At 42.7% G+C, this 20,064-nt stretch overlaps 1 protein-coding gene across 4 annotated transcripts in view; it reads left to right on the top strand.

Moving 5' to 3' along the window:
* The window catches only part of LOC140453534 (phosphatase and actin regulator 4-like), a 180,996-nt gene that overhangs the window by 44,213 nt on the left and 116,719 nt on the right, over positions 1-20,064 (top strand). Inside the window, exon 1 of one of the 4 annotated variants that reach the window (XM_072548293.1) lies at positions 7,139-7,160. The exons of 2 other annotated variants lie outside the window; for them this stretch is intronic. The gene's annotated coding sequence lies outside the window, so the exon portion shown is untranslated. Of the gene's footprint in view, positions 1-7,138; positions 7,161-17,632; positions 17,657-20,064 lie in introns of those variants that run through there. One more of the 4 variants, XM_072548292.1, reaches the window with a different exon arrangement.

Genomic DNA, 20,064 nt, shown 5'->3' with positions numbered 1-20,064 from the left:
TGGGAGTGGCATACTTCCCCTTGATTGACATCACAAAAATTGCCTGGTTATATTTTAAACCTTCTGACTTCCAGCCAGGGTGGTGGGACTGCTGTTTAAGAAGGAATTCCTGGCAGTTTTCTTTTGAAGTCTCAGGACCTGACATTTGGTGCCCAGGTTAAGATGAAATAATTAGATTAGGGATCAGAGCTGAGTGTTTCTGGCTGCTACAATGGCTTGATATAAAGAACCACCGGAGGGTCCTTGTATCATTGCTTAATATGGTGAATAACTCCGTTTAGTAATCTTGTGCTTTTGGTGGACAGACCGTGATCACTGGTAAGGATTTCACAATTTTGTCAATTGAGTTGTTGGAATTTACGCTAGCTCCAAATTTACAGGTCCTGTTAATCTTAATCGGATATTCTGCTATCTTGAAGATTTTAGCTATAAAGACATTGGAGGAAGTGAACTTCAAATCTTGTATAAAAGCATAGAGATGTACAGGACAGAAACAGACCCTTCTGTCCAACTTGTCCATGCCGACCAGATACCTAAATAAATCTAATCCCATTTGCCAGCACATGGCCCATATCCCTCTAAAACCCTTCCTGTTCGTATACCCATCCAGATGTCTTTTAAATGTTGTAGTTGTCCCAACCTCCTCCACTTCCTCTGGCACTCATTTCATACATGCACCTCCAACTGCATGAAACAGTTGCCCCTTAGGTCTCTTATATATCTTTCCCCTCTCATCCTAAACCTACACCAGGGGAAAGACTTTTGTCTATTTATCCTATCCATGCCCCTCATAATTTTATAAACCTCTATAAGGTCACTCCTCAGCCTCCGGTGCTCCAGGGAAAATAACCCCAGCCTATTCGGCCCCTCCCTATAGCTCAAATCTTCCAATCCTGGCAACATCCTTGTCAATATTTTCTGAACAGTTTCAGGTTTCACAACATCCTTCTGATAGGGAGACCAGATTGCACGCACTATTCCAAAAGTGGCGTAACCAATGTCCTGTACAGCTGCAACATGACCTCCCAACTCCTGTACTCAATACTATGACCAATCAAGGAAAGCAGATCAAACGTTGCCTTCACTAACCCTATTTGCCAAAGCTAAATCATGTCCCCATTTTGCCTTCCTGATTTTCCTCTTAAATATACTCTACTGCCTTTATATCCTTCTAAGGATTCACTCGATCTCTGCTATCTATTCCTAACATATGCTTGCTTTTTTTTTCTACGACTCCACTTGCAAGGAACAATGAATCTGCACTCCAAGGTCTTTGTTCAGCAACACTTCCCAGGATCTTACCATTAAGTGTATAAGTCCTGTCCTGATTTGACCTTCCAAAATAAGCCCCTCACATTTATCTAAATTAAACTCCATCCTCAGCCTTTGGCCAATCTGATCAAGATCCAGTTGCACTCTGAGGTAATCATCTTTGCTGTGTACTCCACCTCCAAATTTGGTGTCAACTGCAATCTTACTAACTATGCCTCATGTATTCATGTCCAAATCGTTTATATAAATCACGAAAAGCAGTGGACCCAGTACCAATCCTTGTGGCACACCACTGGTCGCAGGTCACCAGTCTGAAAAGCAGCCGCCTTCCACCATCCTCCATCTCCTAACTTTGAGTTCTGTATCCAAATGATGACTACTCCCTGTATTCCATGTGATCTTATCTTGCTAACCAGTCTACCATGACAATCCTTGTTGAATGCCTTACTGAAGTCCATATATATCATGTCAACTGCTCTGCCTTCATCAATCCTCTTTGTTACTTCTTCAAAAAACTGAATCAAGTTAATGAGATGTGATTTCCCATGCATGAAGCCATGTTGGCTAGTCCTAATCAGTTCTTGCCATTCCAAATATGTATAAATCCTGTCCCTGACTATTCCCTCCAACAACTTGTGTGGAGTTTGCACGTTCTCCCCGTGTCTGCGTGGGTTTCCTCCGGGTGCTCCGGTTTCCTCCCACAGTCCAAAGATGTGCAGGTCAGGTGAATTGGCCATGCTAAATTGCCCGTAGTGTTAGGTAAGGGGTATGGGTGGGTTGCGCTTCGGTGGGGCGGTGTGGACTTGTTGGGCTGAAGGGCCTGTTTCCACACTGTAAGTAATCTAATCTAATCTAATCTAATCGCAAACTTCCCCACCATCGATGTCAGGCTCACCAGTCTATTATTCCCTAGCTTTTCCTTACCACCTTTCTTAAATAGTGGCACCACGTTGGCCAACCTTTAGTCTTCCGGCATCTCACCTGTGGCTATTGATACAAATATCTCAGCAAGGGACCCAGCAATCGCTTTCCCTAGCTTCCCATAGAGTTCTAGGGTATACCTGATCAGGTCCAGAGGATTTATCCACTTTTGTGCATTTTAAGACATCCAGCACCACCACCTCTGTAATATGGACATTTTACAAAATGTCACCATCTATTTCCCTTCATTCTATACCTTCCATATCCTTCTCCACACTAACCACTGATGCAAATACTCATTTAGCACCTCCTCGGCTGTCTTGCTGATCTTTGAGAGACCCTAATCTCTCCCTAGTTACCCTTTAGGCCCCTTGATCTATTTATAAAATTGTTTGGGTGCCTTCCTGATTTCCCTCTTAAATATACTCTACTGCCTTTATACCCTTCTAAGGATTCACTCCATCTCTATCTATTCCTAACATATGCTTTCTTTTTTTTTTCTTGACCAAAACCTCGATTTCTCTGATTTGGAGATGCTGATGTTGGACTGGGGTGTACAAAGTTAAAAATCTTACAATACCAGATTATAGTCCAACAGGTTTAATTGGAAGCATACTAGCTTTCGGAGCGATGCTCCTTCATCAGGTAATAGTGGACTATCACCTGATGAAGGAGCGTCGCTCCAAACGCTAGTGTGCTTCCAATTAAATCTATTGGACTATAACCTGGTGTTGTATGATTTTTAACTCAATTTCTCTAGACATCCAGCATTCCCTACACTTACCAGCCTTGCCTTTAATCTAATGCTTATGTTCCTTTTTTTATAAAGCTTTAAAGTCCCTGAGCCGAGATAGTTGGTAGGACTCTTCTGAGTGCTTATTCTGGTAATAGCATTAAGATTCCCTCTCTTCTTTTAGACTTTCTGAGACAAAGGGAGTTATGTTTCTCTGATCAACACCTCTCTCCAGATGGTTCCGAATCCATAAGGGCTGTGGGACAGGCTGTGAACCAGGTTTCAAAGTGGCTAATGCTGTTAGCTAAGATGACCAATATTTCTCTGCTCACTGCATTACTGAAATTGCAAATCTCCATTTCATGTTTAGACTAAGCAGCATTGATTATTTGAACTATAAAACAAGGCTTCACCAATACGCAAAATGTTCTGAATCTCTCCAGCAACTCTAGTGACTTGAATTGATGTGCTGCTGGAAACTGTAGATGCCTACTCAATAAAATCCAAAGAGTTAACTATATGTCTCTATGTAAAATATTTCTGAGATGTGGTGAAGGGTATTAGCAATGTAATTTTTTTTGCCCCCTTTGTTGCTATATTCAAAGAAAATGACTGGATGTATACTATTTTGTTTCAGGACAAGTGGGAGAGCCAATTTGCAATGTTTTGCAAGAGGGCAGCTCAAAGTCTTGTGCTGGCTGTGACCTGGAAGCATTTGCTTGTGAGGAATGATATGTATAGTGTAGAGGAGAATTAGGCCACTTTTCCGTTTCCGATTGAGGGAGTAGTTTCTATGTTGCATTCTTGTGATTGAATTGCATATCTCTCACACTGCATGCTAAATAGGGGACATTGACCAAGGGTACAATTTTTGAGTTCTTTTAGGAGATACGTGAAGGAATGCTTTTTGGTTCTCTATTAATGCTGTGTTAATGAGATTGTTTGTTTGAACAGAGGCTAGCAAACGGAGTGTCAACCGTCCCCTTGTCTGTTTGTGAGCATACTCCTGATGACTGCAGGGTCCATTGGGAATAAGGCACATGTTCTGTCCTCTCTGTGAAGGCTGCTTTTGAGATACAAGGACAGAAAGGTCACTAACTTTATTGGAAGACAAAAGCTCAGCTTGTTTTTTAGGGCAGGTACATTGAGGGTGGGAGTGTATCTCTGTGTATTTTGCAACTTTTGTTCAGGAACTGATTTTTGAAGATTTTATAGATACTGGTAAATGTGTATGGGTCATGGCTTGCTTATGTTATGAGAAGAATGGTCACTTGGGATAGGTCCCAGAGAGTGCTTAGCATTCATTTTTGTGTAATAGCTTGTGAAAAGCAGATGGAAAGGAAAGGGTGATAAGATTTGAAAAGCAGTTGGCCAGTTAGGTTCTGACCCTATTTTTCAAAACAAAATTATAATTGCTGCAGAGTTCTACTATGGGATTGAAGACCAAGGAACACCTAATCCAAGACTCTAATTCTTAGATTGTTTATGTCTCTGTGAAGATTTGACTCCAGCAATTCTGCAACCTACTCAGTAGTGGGAAAAGCAATTGTGCTTGAGCTACTGCTTTGGTCTCAATCAAAGTGCATCCTCCACACTGCAGGTTTCCAGGAAATGTAATACTAGCGCATCTCGAAGAATCTTCCGGCTACTGAGACACTTTGGCGCTGTGGGATTGATATTGTCACAAATGGAGTAGGAATGAAATTGCAACTGGGACATCTGCTCAGTATAATATACTAAGTAAATACTGTAGACTATAGATGCATTTTGCGCAGATGGAGCCTATCAGTACTTGGAGGCAGTGAAGCTCTTTCTACTCAGCAGAAATTTACTGTATGTTGTTTCTTCCTTATTTGTATTATCATGGATCTAAAACTAACTTTGTGACACAGCTGAATTAAAGTAACTTTAAGAACCTCCTCCTTATTTACTATTTATAGTGACAGTTCATCTGATTAATTTGAAGAGTGCTTGTACAGTGGTGTATTTGAGCACCATTTTGACCCCCCACCTTGTTACGGACCAGATCTCCTCCTCCTCCTCTTTCTCTCCTCCTTCCCTACCTCACTCAGCCACTGTATATATTAAGGAGAGAGCCTAGGCTGTAACTTTTATATCTATTTAAAGGCTAGTGTAAGCTGTGTTCCACATGTAGCTTTCAGCAAAACATACCTTATTCTTACAATGCAGCTAAAATACAAAAGGCATAACCTTTACTTTATTGAAATACTTAACAAGATAATTTATGATTGAACCATTAATTAACTTCCACTAAAAGCAGCATCCCATAAATGCACACTTGGCAAGGCAATTTAGCAAAATAGTTTTATTCTCATGTGCTGCCTTCTCAACCTATCAACACAATACTGAACGAAACAACCTGCTTTTTTATCTTCTAAGAGGAAGCCTCTCGCCGAAGACTTCACTCCAGCAGAGAGCTCAAGCTTTTAGCTCAGCAGCAGCAGACCTTCTCACGAACTTAAAGCAAAACTGAAAGCCTTCCTGGGTCTATGTGAGCCCTGACCCTGCCCGCTCATACTTTTGCCGCCTCCTAAGTAAAAAGAAAACCCACGCGGTTCTGATTTTGGTCCATCTCTTTCAGATCTGCACCCTCAGCTTCAGTGGTGCTCTCATGAGTCCATTTGTATGCTGGCAGAGCAGCTGTAGGTGAACTCATTCCTGCAGATGAAGACTTCCCAAGACACTGACATTTTTTACAAAATCCGTTGCTCCCGATGCGGTCTCCTCAACATTGGGGAGACTGGATGTTTCCTCACAGCGCTTCAGGGAACATCTCTGGGACACCTGTACCAATTGACCCCACTGCCCCGTGGCCCAACATTTTAGCTCCCCGTCTCACTCTCCCGAGAACGTGCAGGTCCACCTCCACCGCTCCCTCCCCACCCAGTGCCTGGAGGAAGAATGTCTCATCTTCTGCCTTGCAACACTTCAACCCCAGGGTATCAATGTGGACTTCACCAGTTTCCTAATTTCCCCTATCCCCTATTCCCCCCCCGCCCACACCCCCCTTTTACCTCAGTTCCAACCTTCCAGCTCAGCACTGTCCCCATGACCTGTCCTTCCTACCAAATCTCCCTTCCCACCTATCCACTCCACCTTCCTCTCTGACCTATCACCTTCATCCCCACCCCCATTCACCTATTGCACTCCTTGCTACCTTCTCCCCACACCCCTCCATTTATCTCTCCACCCTGGAGGCTTCCTGCCTCTATTCCTGATGAAGGGCTTTTGCCCGAAACATCGATTTTCCTGCTCCTCTGATGTTGCCTGACCTGCTGTGCTTTTCCAGCACCACTCTGATCCAAAAAAAAGTAGGTGTCATTGTCTACCAATTAGGAACTATTTAAACTGTCTCTTCCTTGTTTTCCCCTGCCATCCTTGCCTAAAGTATGATGAAAGAATGAGAACTACGCTATTCCTGCAGTCTAGTCTAACCATCTTTGCTCAAGTCCAGTGATTAAGCCCTTGGCTTTTAGTCTGGAATTTTCATTTCTACAATAGAGGTTTATCAACAGACAATTTGCAAAAATCAATGTATTTAAATCTAGTTTTGCTATTGTAGTTTATTTTTTATCTTTCCCCTTGAAGTTGTAGTTTTCTGATTATATTTTTGTTTCATGGGAGACTGTGGTAGCATCAGTTAGTGGAACAATTAAGTAAAGACTATTGTTTATTGTTCAAAGTTTGGCGTGTGAAAATAGTGAGATCTGCTTCATGCCTTATGAGCTGTTTCTGATATTCCTTTATTTAATACAGTCTGAAAGGATTCATGATGACCAGCAGTACTGTATTGAGTGGTTTTGCATCCTGTTGATAGGGATGAGATATAGCTCATTTTAAAAACTGATTTTAAAAAAAACTGACTTTTAGGAAAAAAAATTGGATTTGAGTGAGATCTTGAATCACCTTTTGTCAAATGCTTATTTTTGCAAACTTGTGGGAAATGATAGGATTTTAAATAAGACTTCATCAACTCTCAATTAACTTTGCACCTCAGCAGAAATTGCTTTGGGCGCACAGGGCTGTGGTAAACTGGCCCGCATGTAGTTCAGGCATTGAATTCGACGCAGGCCAATCATTCTTCAAATAACTTGGATTTACACTGTGCATTCCTGGGCATGTAGCCTCATGAGTGCATGCATTGGGTCAACATAATTTGACTATAGAAAGGTTTGGTGTGTTTGCCTCTGGTCTTTGTGTGTTCTGGATAAAGGTATGGCTTTTACATTTGTGAAAATTGTCCAGGAATGTTTGTGCAATTTTGGATTTATTGCTTAATTTGAAGTTAGTTTCAAAATGGTCTTGGGATCTACACTGGGAGACCAATTTCTTTAATACGCCAGATTTCTGAGACAGATTACTCCGAATGAAAAATTAATCAATATTTCAGTAGGGCCAAAGTTAAAGATTTTGAGTACAATGATTTCTTTTGAAATAAGTAGTGTTGATCAAAGTAGCTTTCTAATCTGTTTGGTGAAATATTTGATATGCAATATCAGTTATGGAAAACTGCTGAGAAACATGCATATTCAAGCACTAGCTCTGAAAGAAGCCTATAAATTATTTCTTTTTGTCTTCCCCACCTTGTCATTCCCATTTTTAAAAAATTAAAAATATTTTAAGAAATATGAAGATCAATCATTAATCTTTAAGAAGCAATTGCAAAAATATTGTTTGCAAATCCCAGAGTCTTTGCTAAATGGCCATTTGGGTCACTGACTAAAGTCTGTGATCTCTATTGAGCTACTTTGGTATCGAATGCATTCAACAGTTTTCTTTGAACTGTTATCTTGCTGATCACCAGCCTTGCTCAGTTTGGTGATTTAACTACCGGACCTTTTTAGGCTACTTTCTCTGCCAACATCTTTTCTTCTGAAGATGGCCTCTGGCAGATACTTTCATGGAGCACAGCCAAGTATGTTGCCCAAGTAATTAGTCCTCTTGTGTGGAGCTGGACATCGCCAACTTCTGTTGACTATGAAGCTGGTCCATTCATATTGCATCATCTGTACAGAATTTTCACTGAGATCTTTACACAGAAGCCAGGAAAGATCAGAAGAGGGGAAAATGAAAGCATGGTTACAGAGGGATCTTCCTGTAAATTTTGGAATAAAGATGGCAGGATAGTGAAGTCAACTGTCCTTTAAAAGACAGCAAAACTGCAGGATTATACTTATGGCATGCCTCCTATGCTAACTTTCTAACAGCCATTGTAGGAGGCAAGCCAACCCAAATTCTAAATCATTTGGAAGGAAAAGATCCTGCCTACAGTTGTCCACCACCATCCTCCCCTCCCACAAAAAAAAATCCCCACAGCCATGTGCACTCCAGCAGAGGCAAAAAAAAGCAGATAATTCCTGGGAGCCATAGTTTAAACTCATTAGTAATATAAAGAAATGGTCACCCCATTAAAAGAAGTGAGGAAACAGTTTATTCTCACCAAGTGTTGAGTCTTGAAAATTCATTTCCTCAAAAGGCACTGGATGCAGAATCTTTGGCGTTAAAGAAAAAATACATATGTTGTTGATTGCCATGGGGTTGAAAGATTATCATGATTTGCAGGAAAAAAGAATTGAAGTTAAAATCAGACCAGCTATAGTTTTCCTGAATGGTGGAGCAGATCTGAAGGGTCAAGTGGCCTACTCTTGTTTCTTGTTTGCATGACCAGTATGGGTGAAAAGACACTTTAGCATCCCCCTCTGCGATGCCCTTCACAGTTCTTTGAGACTAGACCAGGGAATCTCCTCTCCTATGTTGTTGCTTCAGGTGAGATCAGTTAACTAAGGGCTATAAATTCTTCCTGGTCAAATAACTTCTTTCAGTCCTCTGCTTGTCTAAAGTTTGTTTCTTTCAAGAAAGTCTGATTCATGAACCTAGTACACTGTTATGTTGATACGTATATATTTTATGAATCCATTAAACGATTAAGGTGTACAAATGTATATTTCGAGCTGTTTTCTTAGAGATATAACCATATGCATTTAATGGAAGCTGATATTCTCATTCATACTTTATAAAGCACTGTATTCTGCTTCACTATATAGTGCCCATGAAAGGGATGTCTTATGAGATATTTATCAACTGTGATGACAATGGCATGTTGGCTGTTGTGGCTTAAGAGGAGAGCAGAGGTAAAACAAGAAGAGCAAAGAGTCAAAGCTGTTGCTGCTTTAAAAAATTGCAATGGCAACTAACTTTGTAACAACAGAAAGGTTACCGACAGCCTTGATGAAGAATTTTGACAAATGCTGAATCCTGTCTTTGTGATGCACCAAAACCACTGATGAAGAAGGCTTGTTTTTGTTTGCTTTTATTAATCCTGTTTGACTTGCAACACTTCCCTTGAGCTCCATGTCCATTTTTCCATGGGAGGACAGGCCTTTGCTCTCCCAATAGGGAATGAACAGATGCTTGACATCAATCTTTGAGTCATACAAACCTAAAAGCATGAGAGCAATTATGAACTTAATTGGAGTACAATGTAGATTTCTGGGCATCATGGTGTAGAAGGGATGAGATTGGGATAGAATCGCAAGATGGGAAAGTTTAAGGAGGTGATCCAACAATAGTCATTAGGATTGCAAGGTTGTAAGTTGTGAAAACAAATGTGGACACAAGGTTAAGGTTGCAGGAAAAAATGAGTTGAAAGATTTGGAAACTATTTCTCTTTGTATAAGGGATGAATAATATTGGAATTCTCTGCAGAAAATATTAAAGCAATGTCACTAAATTTGAAAGAATTTACATTCTTTTTAAAAGTCACTATTGAAAATGTGCAGAAAAATCTGAAGTTCTGGAATTTTGTGCAATTTATGTCATCACAAATATGATGGATCAAGTGGCATTTCTGTGCTGTTATTGTTTGTGATTCCACACAAATGGCAGCTGGCAATGCTAGCCTCGACTTGATTGTTGTTGGTGGTCGAATGGGGGTAATTGGATGAGTTACTACTCTGCTTTCTTTTCAAATTCTCTATCTTCCCTGAAGCTAACTCCAATTTAGAGTTCTATGGCCAACAGATTTTGTCTCTTACCTCACCCAATCAAACAAGCCCTGTTAAATAACAGGCAATAAATTGGGGAAGACATCATAGTGGAGCCACAACTGAAGTCACCCTGCTATTCCCAACTGGAAGAATTTAAAGATCTCACAACACCAGGTTATAGTCCGACAGGTTTATTTGAAAGCACTAGCTTTGGGAGTGCTGCTCCTTCATCAGGTGGTTGTGGAGTACAAGATTGTAAGAAACAGAAATTTTCGTGTGGTGTAACTGAAATTATCTATTGAAAAATACCTGGATTGTTTGTTAAGTCTCTCATCTTTTAGAATGAACATATTGGTTTCAGTTCTTTCATATGTAAATCACAGAACATTTAAAAATTACATTCTCAAGTGAACTTTAACAGTTGGTGTCATGTCGGCCCAGATAATGCATTGTAGGTATGAGCTGCCCTGTGTGAGACTGTCTGTGCCACAATGGTCAGACTGATTCGAATTTAAAAATTGGATTTGCAGGATCATGCAGTTTTTGAGCAAAGTAAAATGTAATTCTGCAAGTACAAGCACCTCACAAACTTGTGTATGACCATAAGACCATAAGACATAGGAGTGGAAGTAAGGCCATTCGGCCCATCGAGTCCACTCCGCCATTCAATCATGGCTGATGCGCATTTCAGCTCCACTTGCCAGCGTTCTCCCCGTAGCCCTTAATTCCTCTAGACAACAAGAACCTATCAATCTCGGCCTTGAAGACATTTAGCGTCCCGGCTTCCACTGCACTCCGTGGCAATGAATTCCACAGGCCCACCACTCTCTGGCTGAAGAAATGTCTCCGCATTTCCGTTCTGAAATGACCCCCTCTAATTCTAAGGCTGTGTCCACGGGTCCTAGTCTCCTCGCCTAACAGAAACAATTTTCTAGCATCCACCTTTTCAAAGCCATGTATTATTTTGTACGTCTCTATTAGATCTCCCCTTAATCTTCTAAACTCCAACGAATACAATCCCAGTATCCTCAGCCGTTCCTCATATGCTAGACCTGTCATTCCAGGGATCATCCGTGTGAATCTCCGCTGGACACGTTCCAGTGCCAGTATGTCCTTCCTGAGGTGTGGGGACCAAAACTGGACACAGTACTCCAAATGGGGCCTAACCAGAGCTTTATAAAGTCTTAGTAGTGCATCTCTGCTTTTATATTCCAACCCTCTTGAGATAAGAGACAACATTGCATTCGCTTTCTTAATCACAGACTCAACCTGCATGTTTACCTTTAGAGAATCCTCGACTAGCACTCCCAGATCCCTTTGTGCTTTGGCTTTATTAAGTTTCTCACCATTTAGAAAGTAGTCCATTCCTATATTCTTTTTGCCAAAGTGCAAGACCTCGCACTTGCTCACGTTAAATTCCATCAGCCATTTCCTGGACCACTCTCCCAACCTGTCTAGATCCTTCTGTAGCCTCCCCACTTCCTCAGTACTACCTGCCTGTCTACCTAACTTTGTATCATCGGCAAACTTCGCTAGAATGCCCCCGGTTCCCTCATCCAAATCATTAATATATAATGCGAACAGCTGTGGCCCCAGCACCGAACCCTGCGGGACACCGCTCGTCACCGGCTGCCATTCTGAAAAAGAACCTTTTATCCCAACTCTCTGCCTTCTGTTAGATAGCCAATCCTCAATCCATCCCAGCAGCTCACCTCGAACACCATGGGCCCTCACCTTGCTCAGCAGTCTCCCGTGTGGCACCTTATCAAAGGCCTTTTGAAAGTCCAGATAGACCACATCCACTGGGTTCCCCTGGTCTAACCTACTTGTTACCTCTTCAAAAAATTCCAACAGGTTTGTCAGGCATGACCTCCCTTTACTAAATCCATGTTGACTTGTTCTAATCAGACTCTGCTCTTCCAAGAATTTAGAAACCTCATCCTTAATGATGGATTCTAGAATTTTACCAACAACCGAGGTTAAGCTGATTGGCCTATAATTTTCCATCTTTTGCCTTGATCCTTTCTTGAACAAGGGGGTTACTACAGCCATCTTCCAATCATCCGGGACCTTTCCTGACTCTAGTGACTCTTGAAAGATCTCAACCAATGCCTCTGCTATTTCCTCAGCAACCTCTCTCAGAACTCTAGGGTGTATCCAATCGGGGCCAGGAGATTTATCAATTTTAAGACTTTTTAACTTTTCTAGCACTATCTCTTTCGTAATGGCAACCATACTCAACTCAGCCCCGTGACACCCTTTAATTTTTGGGATATTACTCATGTCTTCCACTGTGAAAACTGACGCAAAGTACTTGTTAAGTTCTCCTGCTATTTCCTTATCTCCCATCACTAGGCTCCCTGCATCAGTTTGAAGTGGCCCAATGTCTACTTTTGCCTGTCGTTTGTTTCTTATGTACTGAAAGAAACTTTTACTATTATTTCTAATATTACTGGCTAGCCTACCTTCATATTTGATCCTCTCATTTCTTATTACACTCTTTGTTATCCTCTGTTTGCTTTTGTATCCTTCCCAATCTTCTGATTTCCCACTGTTCTTAGCCACTTTATAGGATCTCTCTTTTTCTTTAATACATTTCCTGACTTCCTTTGTCAGCCAAGGTTGTCTAATCCCTCCCCGGTTAATCTTTCTTTTCTTGGGAATGAACCTCTGTACAGTGTCCTCAATTATACCTACAAACTCCTGCCATTTTTGCTCTAGTGTCTTCCCGGTTAGCCTCTGCTTCCAGTCTATTTTAGTCAGTTCCTCTCTCATGCCCTCATAATTACCTTTATTCAACTGTAACACCATTACATCAGATTTCGCCTTCTCCCTTTCAAACTCCAGACTGAACTCTACCATATTATGGTCGCTACTTCCTAAGGGTTCCCTTACTTTAAGATCTTTTATAGAGTCTGGTTCATTGCAAAGCACTAGGTCCAGAATAGCCTGCTCTCTTGTGGGCTCCATGACAAGCTGTTCCAAAAAGCCATCCTGTAAGCATTCCATGAATTCCCTTTCTTTAGATCCACTAGCAACATTATTTACCCAGTCCACCTGCATATTGAAGTCACCCATGATCAATGTAACCTTGCCTTTCTGACATGCCTTCTCTATTTCCCGGTACATGTTGCGTCCCTGGTCCTGACCACTGTTAGGAGGTCTGTACACAACTCCAATTATGGTTTTTTTGCCTTTGTGGTTCCTCAATTCCACCCACACAGACTCCACATCATCCGACGCTATGTCATTCAATACCATAGATTTAATTTTGTTCTTAACTAACAAGGCAACCCCACCCCCTCTGCCCACCTCTCTGTCCCACATGTATGCATGTGGGGCATGTGTTTTGGGGGGGGGGATTGAGTGTCTCAGAGTGTAAAGGGTGCAAGTCTGTGAGTGGGTGCATGTGAGAGCGTACGAGAGAGGGTCTGCACGAGTGTATGGGTCTGTGGGGGTGACATGAACCCAAGGTCCTGCTTGAGACCATCCCCTTGGGTACCAAATATGATTATCAGCCTCTGCTCAACCACTCTTCGTTGTTGCCTGTCCTGAGGGCCGTCACCCAAAGGTCAGAGGTCAAACGTCCTGGACCGCTAAAGTGTTCTCTGACTAGGAGGGAACACTCCTGTCTGTTGATTGTTGTGCGGTGTCCATTCATCCATTGCCCGTAGCCTCTGCTTGGTCTTGCTAATGTACCATGCCTCAGGCCATCCTTGTCTGACATCCCATCATACCAGGATGTCCCATTATATCAGGCAATGTGTGAGAACCTGTCTGGCTATGTTGAAGGCATCTTGAAACCCATTGTACAGGGGACCCCCCCAGCTTCTGTCGCGGCACTACAGATTTCTTACAGACACTCTGTATCCACAGACCAGTCGAACCGGGAACATTCCTCGTCACAACGGATGTTTCAGCACTCTACACCAGCATCCCCCACGATGACTGCATCGTGGCAACAGCCTCAGTACACAGCACCAACAACTGCCAATCTATGAGCACCGTCCTACATCTCATCTGCTTTATCTTCGACCACATTTTTACCTTTGACAGCCAGTTCTTCATCCAGACACACCGAACAGCCATGGGAACCATGCTTGCACCCCAGTATGCCAACATTTTCAGGCACAGGTTCAAACAAGACTTCTGAATGCAGGACCTCCAAGCAACACAATACAACAGGTACACTGACGACACTTTCATCATCTGCACCCTTCGTGAGGAGTCACTGAAACAACGACACAGTGATATCAATGAGTTTCATCCCACCATCAAACTCCCCATGGACTATTCTCTACTATCAGTCTCATTCTTGGACACGTACATCTCTATCAAGGATGGTCACCTCAGCACCACACTCTACCACAAACCCACGGATAACCTGACAAAACTACGCTTCTTCAACTTCCACCCAAAACATTTTAAAACAGCCATCCCCTATGGACAAGCCCTACTACTCAGAGGAGTAGGAACGTGACGGGCACCTGGAAGTACTCCAGGATGCCCTTGTAAGTACGGGGTGTGATGTTCAACTCATCGACTGCCAGTTCCGACATGCCACAGCGAGAAACCATAATGACCACCTCAGGAGACAGACACGAGCTGCAACCGACAGTTCACTTCGTTGTCCAGTATTTCCCAGGAGCCGAAAAATTACGCCTTCGAGCCTGCAACACATTATCAATGAGGATGAGCACCTTGCCAAGACTTGCCCCACACCTCCACTTCTCACCTTTAACCAATCACCAAACCTCAAACAGATCATTGTTTGTAGCAAACTGCCCAGCGTTCAGGGCAACACTATACAACCTTGTCACGGTAGACGCTGCAAAATGTGTCAGAGTGTTGACACGGATAGAATGTTACACATGGGGACACTAGCCACCAATTTCATGAAATCTACTCATGTGACTCAGCCAACGTTGTCTATCTCATACGCTGCAGGCAAGGATGCCCTGAAGCATGGCACATTGGCGAGACCAAGCAGGCAATGGATGAATGGACACCACGCAACAATCAATAGACAGGAGTGTTCCCTCCTAGTCGGAGAACACTTTAGTCCAGGATATTCTACTTCGAACCTTTTGGGTGACTGTCCTCCAAGGTTGACTTTGGGACAGGCAACAACACAAAGTGGCCAAGCAGAGGCTAATAGCCATGTTCTGTAACCATGGAATGGCCTCCACTGGGACCTTGGGTTCATGTCACACTACAGGTGACCCCATTGCACTATGCGCACATGTGGACAGACGCGCAAACGAATGCGCGCGCACACAGACTGACCTTCTCTCATACACTCACGTATACAGTCCTACCCTCTCACAGACTTGTACCTCTTTGCACTCACTCTCTCACACATAATTTCCCCCCCCCCCCCACCCCGTTCCTCCCAACACCACCACCGCAAACACGCGCGCGCACACGCACACCCAAGTTTATGGGGTGAATTTGTGCTTGCAGAGTTACATTTTAGTTTGCTCAAAAACTGTATGGATTTATGTAAGATTCTGTAAATCCAGTTTTTAGATTTGAATCAGTCTGACCATTGTGGCAGAGATAGTCTCACACAGGGCAGCTCACACCTTCAATGCATTATCTGGGCTGACATGAATTGTTAGAGTTCACATGAGAATGTATCTTTTAAATGTTCTGTGATTTACATATGAAAGAACTAAAACCAACATGTTCATTCTAAAAGAGGAAAGATTTAACAAACAATCCGGGTCTTTTTCAATAGATAATTTCAGTTTACATCACACTGTAAACATTTGCTATAAATTCTGTGTCTTGCAACCTGAAACTTCACAACCACCTGATGAATGAGCAGTGCTCTGAAAGCTAGTGCTTCCAAATAAACCTGTTGGACTATAACTTAGGGTTGTGTGACTTTTAACTTTGTACACCCCAGTCCAACACCGGCATCTCCAAATCACAAGTAGAAGAGAGCTTTGACCCCAATGCAGTGCTGAAGCCAGTTGTTGGCATCTGAAGCAACCACTCGATCTAAGGTCACTTGGCACAAAATAGAGCAGGGGATTGAACCTGAAAGTTTTGGTCTGCAGGGTGGCTCAGTGGCTAGCACTGCTACCTCACAGCGACATGGACCCGGGTTCAATTCCCACCTTGGGTAACTGTGCGTGGAGTTTGCACATTCTCCCCGTGTCTGCATGGGTTTCCTCTGGGTGCTCCGGTTTCCTCCCACCGTCCAAAGATGTGCAGGTTAGGTGAATTGGCTATGCTAAATTGCCCGTAGTGTTAGGTACATTTGTCAGGGCTAATCGTAGGGGAATGGGTCTGGGTGGGTTGCTGTTCAGAGGGTCGGAGTGGACTTGTTGGGCCGAAGGGCCTGTTTCCACACTGATGGGAATCTAATCTAATCTAATCTCATACCAAGTTCAGTGTTCAGTGCATTTGCCAGTTTAGTACTGCGCAGTTGATGGCTTTTCATTAGCTGTGGTGTTAATACTTAGCCTTCCTGATTTTTGGCAAACTTTTGTATAGTTTCCACTGGCATTATTCTTCATTCCATTTCTCAGCTTCTGTGCCAGTTTCTAGAAAGTTTTGCTATTCCCAGTCATAGAGATGTACATCGTGGAAACAGACTCTTCGGTCTAACTCGTCCATGCTGACCAGATCTCTTAGCCTAGTCCCATTTACTAGCATTTGGCCATATCCCTCTAAGCCTTTCCTATTTGTATACTCATCCAGGTGCCTTTTAAATGTTGCAGCCTCCACCACTTCCTCTGGCAGTTCATTCCGTATATGCAGCACCTTCTGCGTGAAAAAGTTGCCCCTTAGGTCTCTCTTATATTGGTCTTTCCCCTAAACCTACGCCCTCTAGTTCTGGACCTTGTCTATTTACCAAATCCATGCCCTTCATGATTTTATAAACATCTATAAGGTCACCCCTTAGCTTCCAACACTCCAGGGGAAATAGTTCCAGCCTATTAAGCCTCTCCCTATGCTCAAATCTTCCAACCCTGGCAACATCCTTGTAAAGCATTTCTGAACCCTTTCAGGTTTCACAATATCCTTCCAATAATCAGGATACCAAAATTGCACACAATATTCCAAAAGTGGCCTGTCCCGTGCCCTGTACAGCTGCAGCATAACCTCCCAACTCCTTTACTCGATGCTCTGACCAATAAAGGAAAGCATTCTAATTACCATCTTTACTATCCTATCTACCTGTGACTCTACTTTCAAGGACCTATTAAAGGTCTCTTTGTTCAGCAACACTCCTCAGTATGTTACCATTAAGTGTATAAGTTCTGCTCTGATTTGCTTTTCCAAAATGCAGCACCTCTCATTTATTTAAATTCAACTCCATCTGCCACTCCTCAGCTTATTGGCCGATCTGATCAAGATCCTGTTGTATTCTGAGCTAACCTTCACTGTCCACTACACCACCAATTTTGGTGTCATCTGCAAACGTAGTAACTATACCTCCTACGTTCACATCCAAATCATTTGTATAAATGATGAAAAGCAGCGGACCTTAAAACAAAAAAAAATGAAGAGTCATCGAGAATCACTGTTAGCTTGCTGTCTCTCCATGGATGCTGCCTGACCTGTTGTGATATCCAATACTTTTTATTTTCAGTTCAGATTCCAGCATCTGCAGTAATTTGCACCTACTACGCCAGTCCTTCCCGGCTTCAGTTTCCTCGGTTAAAGTTCCACCTGCTGCAATTAAGTTCAACGTTGGACAGAAATGAAGGTGTGAAATCTGATGGCCATGATGCACTTCGGAAAACTGGAATTGAAATATAATCGATTATAACCACTCTGCCTGGGGCATGGCTGGTTGATTAATTTATATCACTAATTGCAACTGATTGCTCGGTAATGCATTTTGGTTAGTTCCAGCTCTGGAATGTAACTTGTTTCGGGCTGCAAGTTATATTTAAGTGCCCCTAATTTGTTTTGAGCATTTTTGTTTTGATTTTGTTTCTCCAGTTTTAAATAAAAAAAAGCAAATTCCTTAGTGCCATGATGACGGCAAAGGATACCATTCACTCGCCAAAACCCTGCTGGATTTTGTTTTACTCATATGTGGGATATGGGCATTGGCTGGCCAGCATTTATTGCCCATCCTTGTTGCCCTTGAGAAGGTGTGGGTGTGCTGTCGTCTTAAACCGCTGCAGACCACCTGCTGTGGGTTGACCCACACTTCCGTTAGGGAGGGAATTGCAGGATTGTGACCCAGCAACAGTGAAGGTAACGGCAATATGTTTCCAAGTCAGGATCCTAGGTGGCTTGGAGGGGAACTTGAAAATGATGGTGTTCCATTGTATCAACTGCCCTCGTTTTTCTCGATGGAAGTGGTCATGAGTTTGAAAGGTGCTGGCTAAGGATCTTTGTTGAAATTCACCAGTGCATCCTGTAGATTGCTCAGTAGCAGTATGTACTTCAGTTGTACATGCTTGTGAATGTAGTGCCAATCAAACAGGCTGCTTTGTCCTGGATGGTGTCAGGTTCTTGTGTTGTTGGAGCTGCACTCATCTAGGCAAGAAGGGAATATTCCATGACACTTCTGTCTTGTGGATGAAGGACAGGCTCTGGGGAGTCAGGAGATGAGTTACTTGCTGCAGTGTTTTTTGATTCTGACCTGCTCTTGTAGCCACTCTGTTTATGTTGAGAGTCCAGTTGAGTTTTTGATCAATGAAAACTCCAACAATGTTGGTAGGGATTCAGTGGTGGTAATGCTATTTGAATATCAAAAGGTGGTGGCGAGGTTGTCTCTTATAGGTGATGATTATAGTCTGGCATATGTGTGGTTCAAATGTTACTTGTCATTTGTTAGCCCAAGCCTGGATTTTGTCCACGTCTTGTTGCATTTGTTTGTGGATTGCTTCAGTGCCTGAAGAGTCGCGAATGATGCTGAACACTCTGCAATCAGCAAACATTCCCATTTCTGATCTTATGTTGGAGGGAAGATTATTGATGAAGCAGCTGGAGATGGTTGGGCCTGTACCCTGAGGAACGCCTGCAGAGATGTTCTGGAGCTAAGAAGACTGTCCTCCAACAATCATGACCATCTTACTGTATGTCAGGTATGACTCTAATCACCAGAGAGTTTGCCCCCACTTCCACTGATTCCAGTTTTGCTTGGGCTCTTTGCTACACTCGGTTGAATGTAGCCTTGATGTCAAGGCTGTCTTCTAACCTCACCTCTGCCAGTCTGTCCTGTTGGTGGAATAGGACATATCCAGGGTTGGCGGTAGTGGCGTCTAGGACGTAGTCATGCTCATGGCATCATATCTTACAATGTCAACCTGTTTTTTGACTAGTCTGTGAGACAGCTCTCCCAATTTTGGCACTAGCCCCCAGATGTTAGTAAGGAGGACTTTGCAGAGTAGACAGCGCTGTTTCTGTCATTCTCTTTTCTGGTGCCTAGTTTGATTCCATGTTATCTGTCCAGTTTCTGTTCTTTGAGACTTTAACAATTGGTATAACTGTGGCTTGCTAGGCCATTTAAGGCAGTTGAGAGTCGGCCACATTGCTGTGTGTCTGGAGTCACACCCCAGACCAAATGGAGGTAGCACATTTCCTTCCCTGAAGGACTTTAGTGAACCAGATGGATTTTTTCCAACAATCGGCATTGATTTCATGGTCATTGTTAATTCCAGATTTTTGTAAAATTAAATTCACTTGCTGTGGCGGGATTCAAACCTAGGTTCCCAGAGCAATTGAGTTTCTGGATTAGTAGTCTAGTGATAATACCACTAGACCATCACCTCCCTCATACAATCCACTCAGATTCATCCTCTCTATCCCTGTAATCGTGCAAGTTGATTTTCTTCAAGTGCCCATCCAACTACTACTTGAAATCACTGATCAACTTGGCTTCCAGCACCCTCGTAGACAGATCTTAGTCTTTGCGCAGGACCCTAATAAGAAGAACAGCTTTTCTTTCTCAGCCTTGACTGAACCTGTCATCATTGTGTATATCTCTGTTAAATCCCCTCTCAACTTCAAACAGAAATTGCTGGAGAAAAATCAGCAGAGTTCAATATTTCAGGTCCAGTGACCCTTTGAATCTGAAGAAGGGTCATTGTATTTAAAACATTGCCTCTGTTTCCTCTCCACAGGTGTTGCCAGACCTGAGTTTTTCCAGCAATTTTC

The sequence above is a fragment of the Chiloscyllium punctatum genome, chromosome 27 (genome assembly GCF_047496795.1).
Source record: "Chiloscyllium punctatum isolate Juve2018m chromosome 27, sChiPun1.3, whole genome shotgun sequence".
NCBI classification, from domain to species: Eukaryota; Metazoa; Chordata; class Chondrichthyes; order Orectolobiformes; family Hemiscylliidae; genus Chiloscyllium; species Chiloscyllium punctatum.
This window is presented reverse-complemented; position numbering and strand designations above follow the sequence as displayed.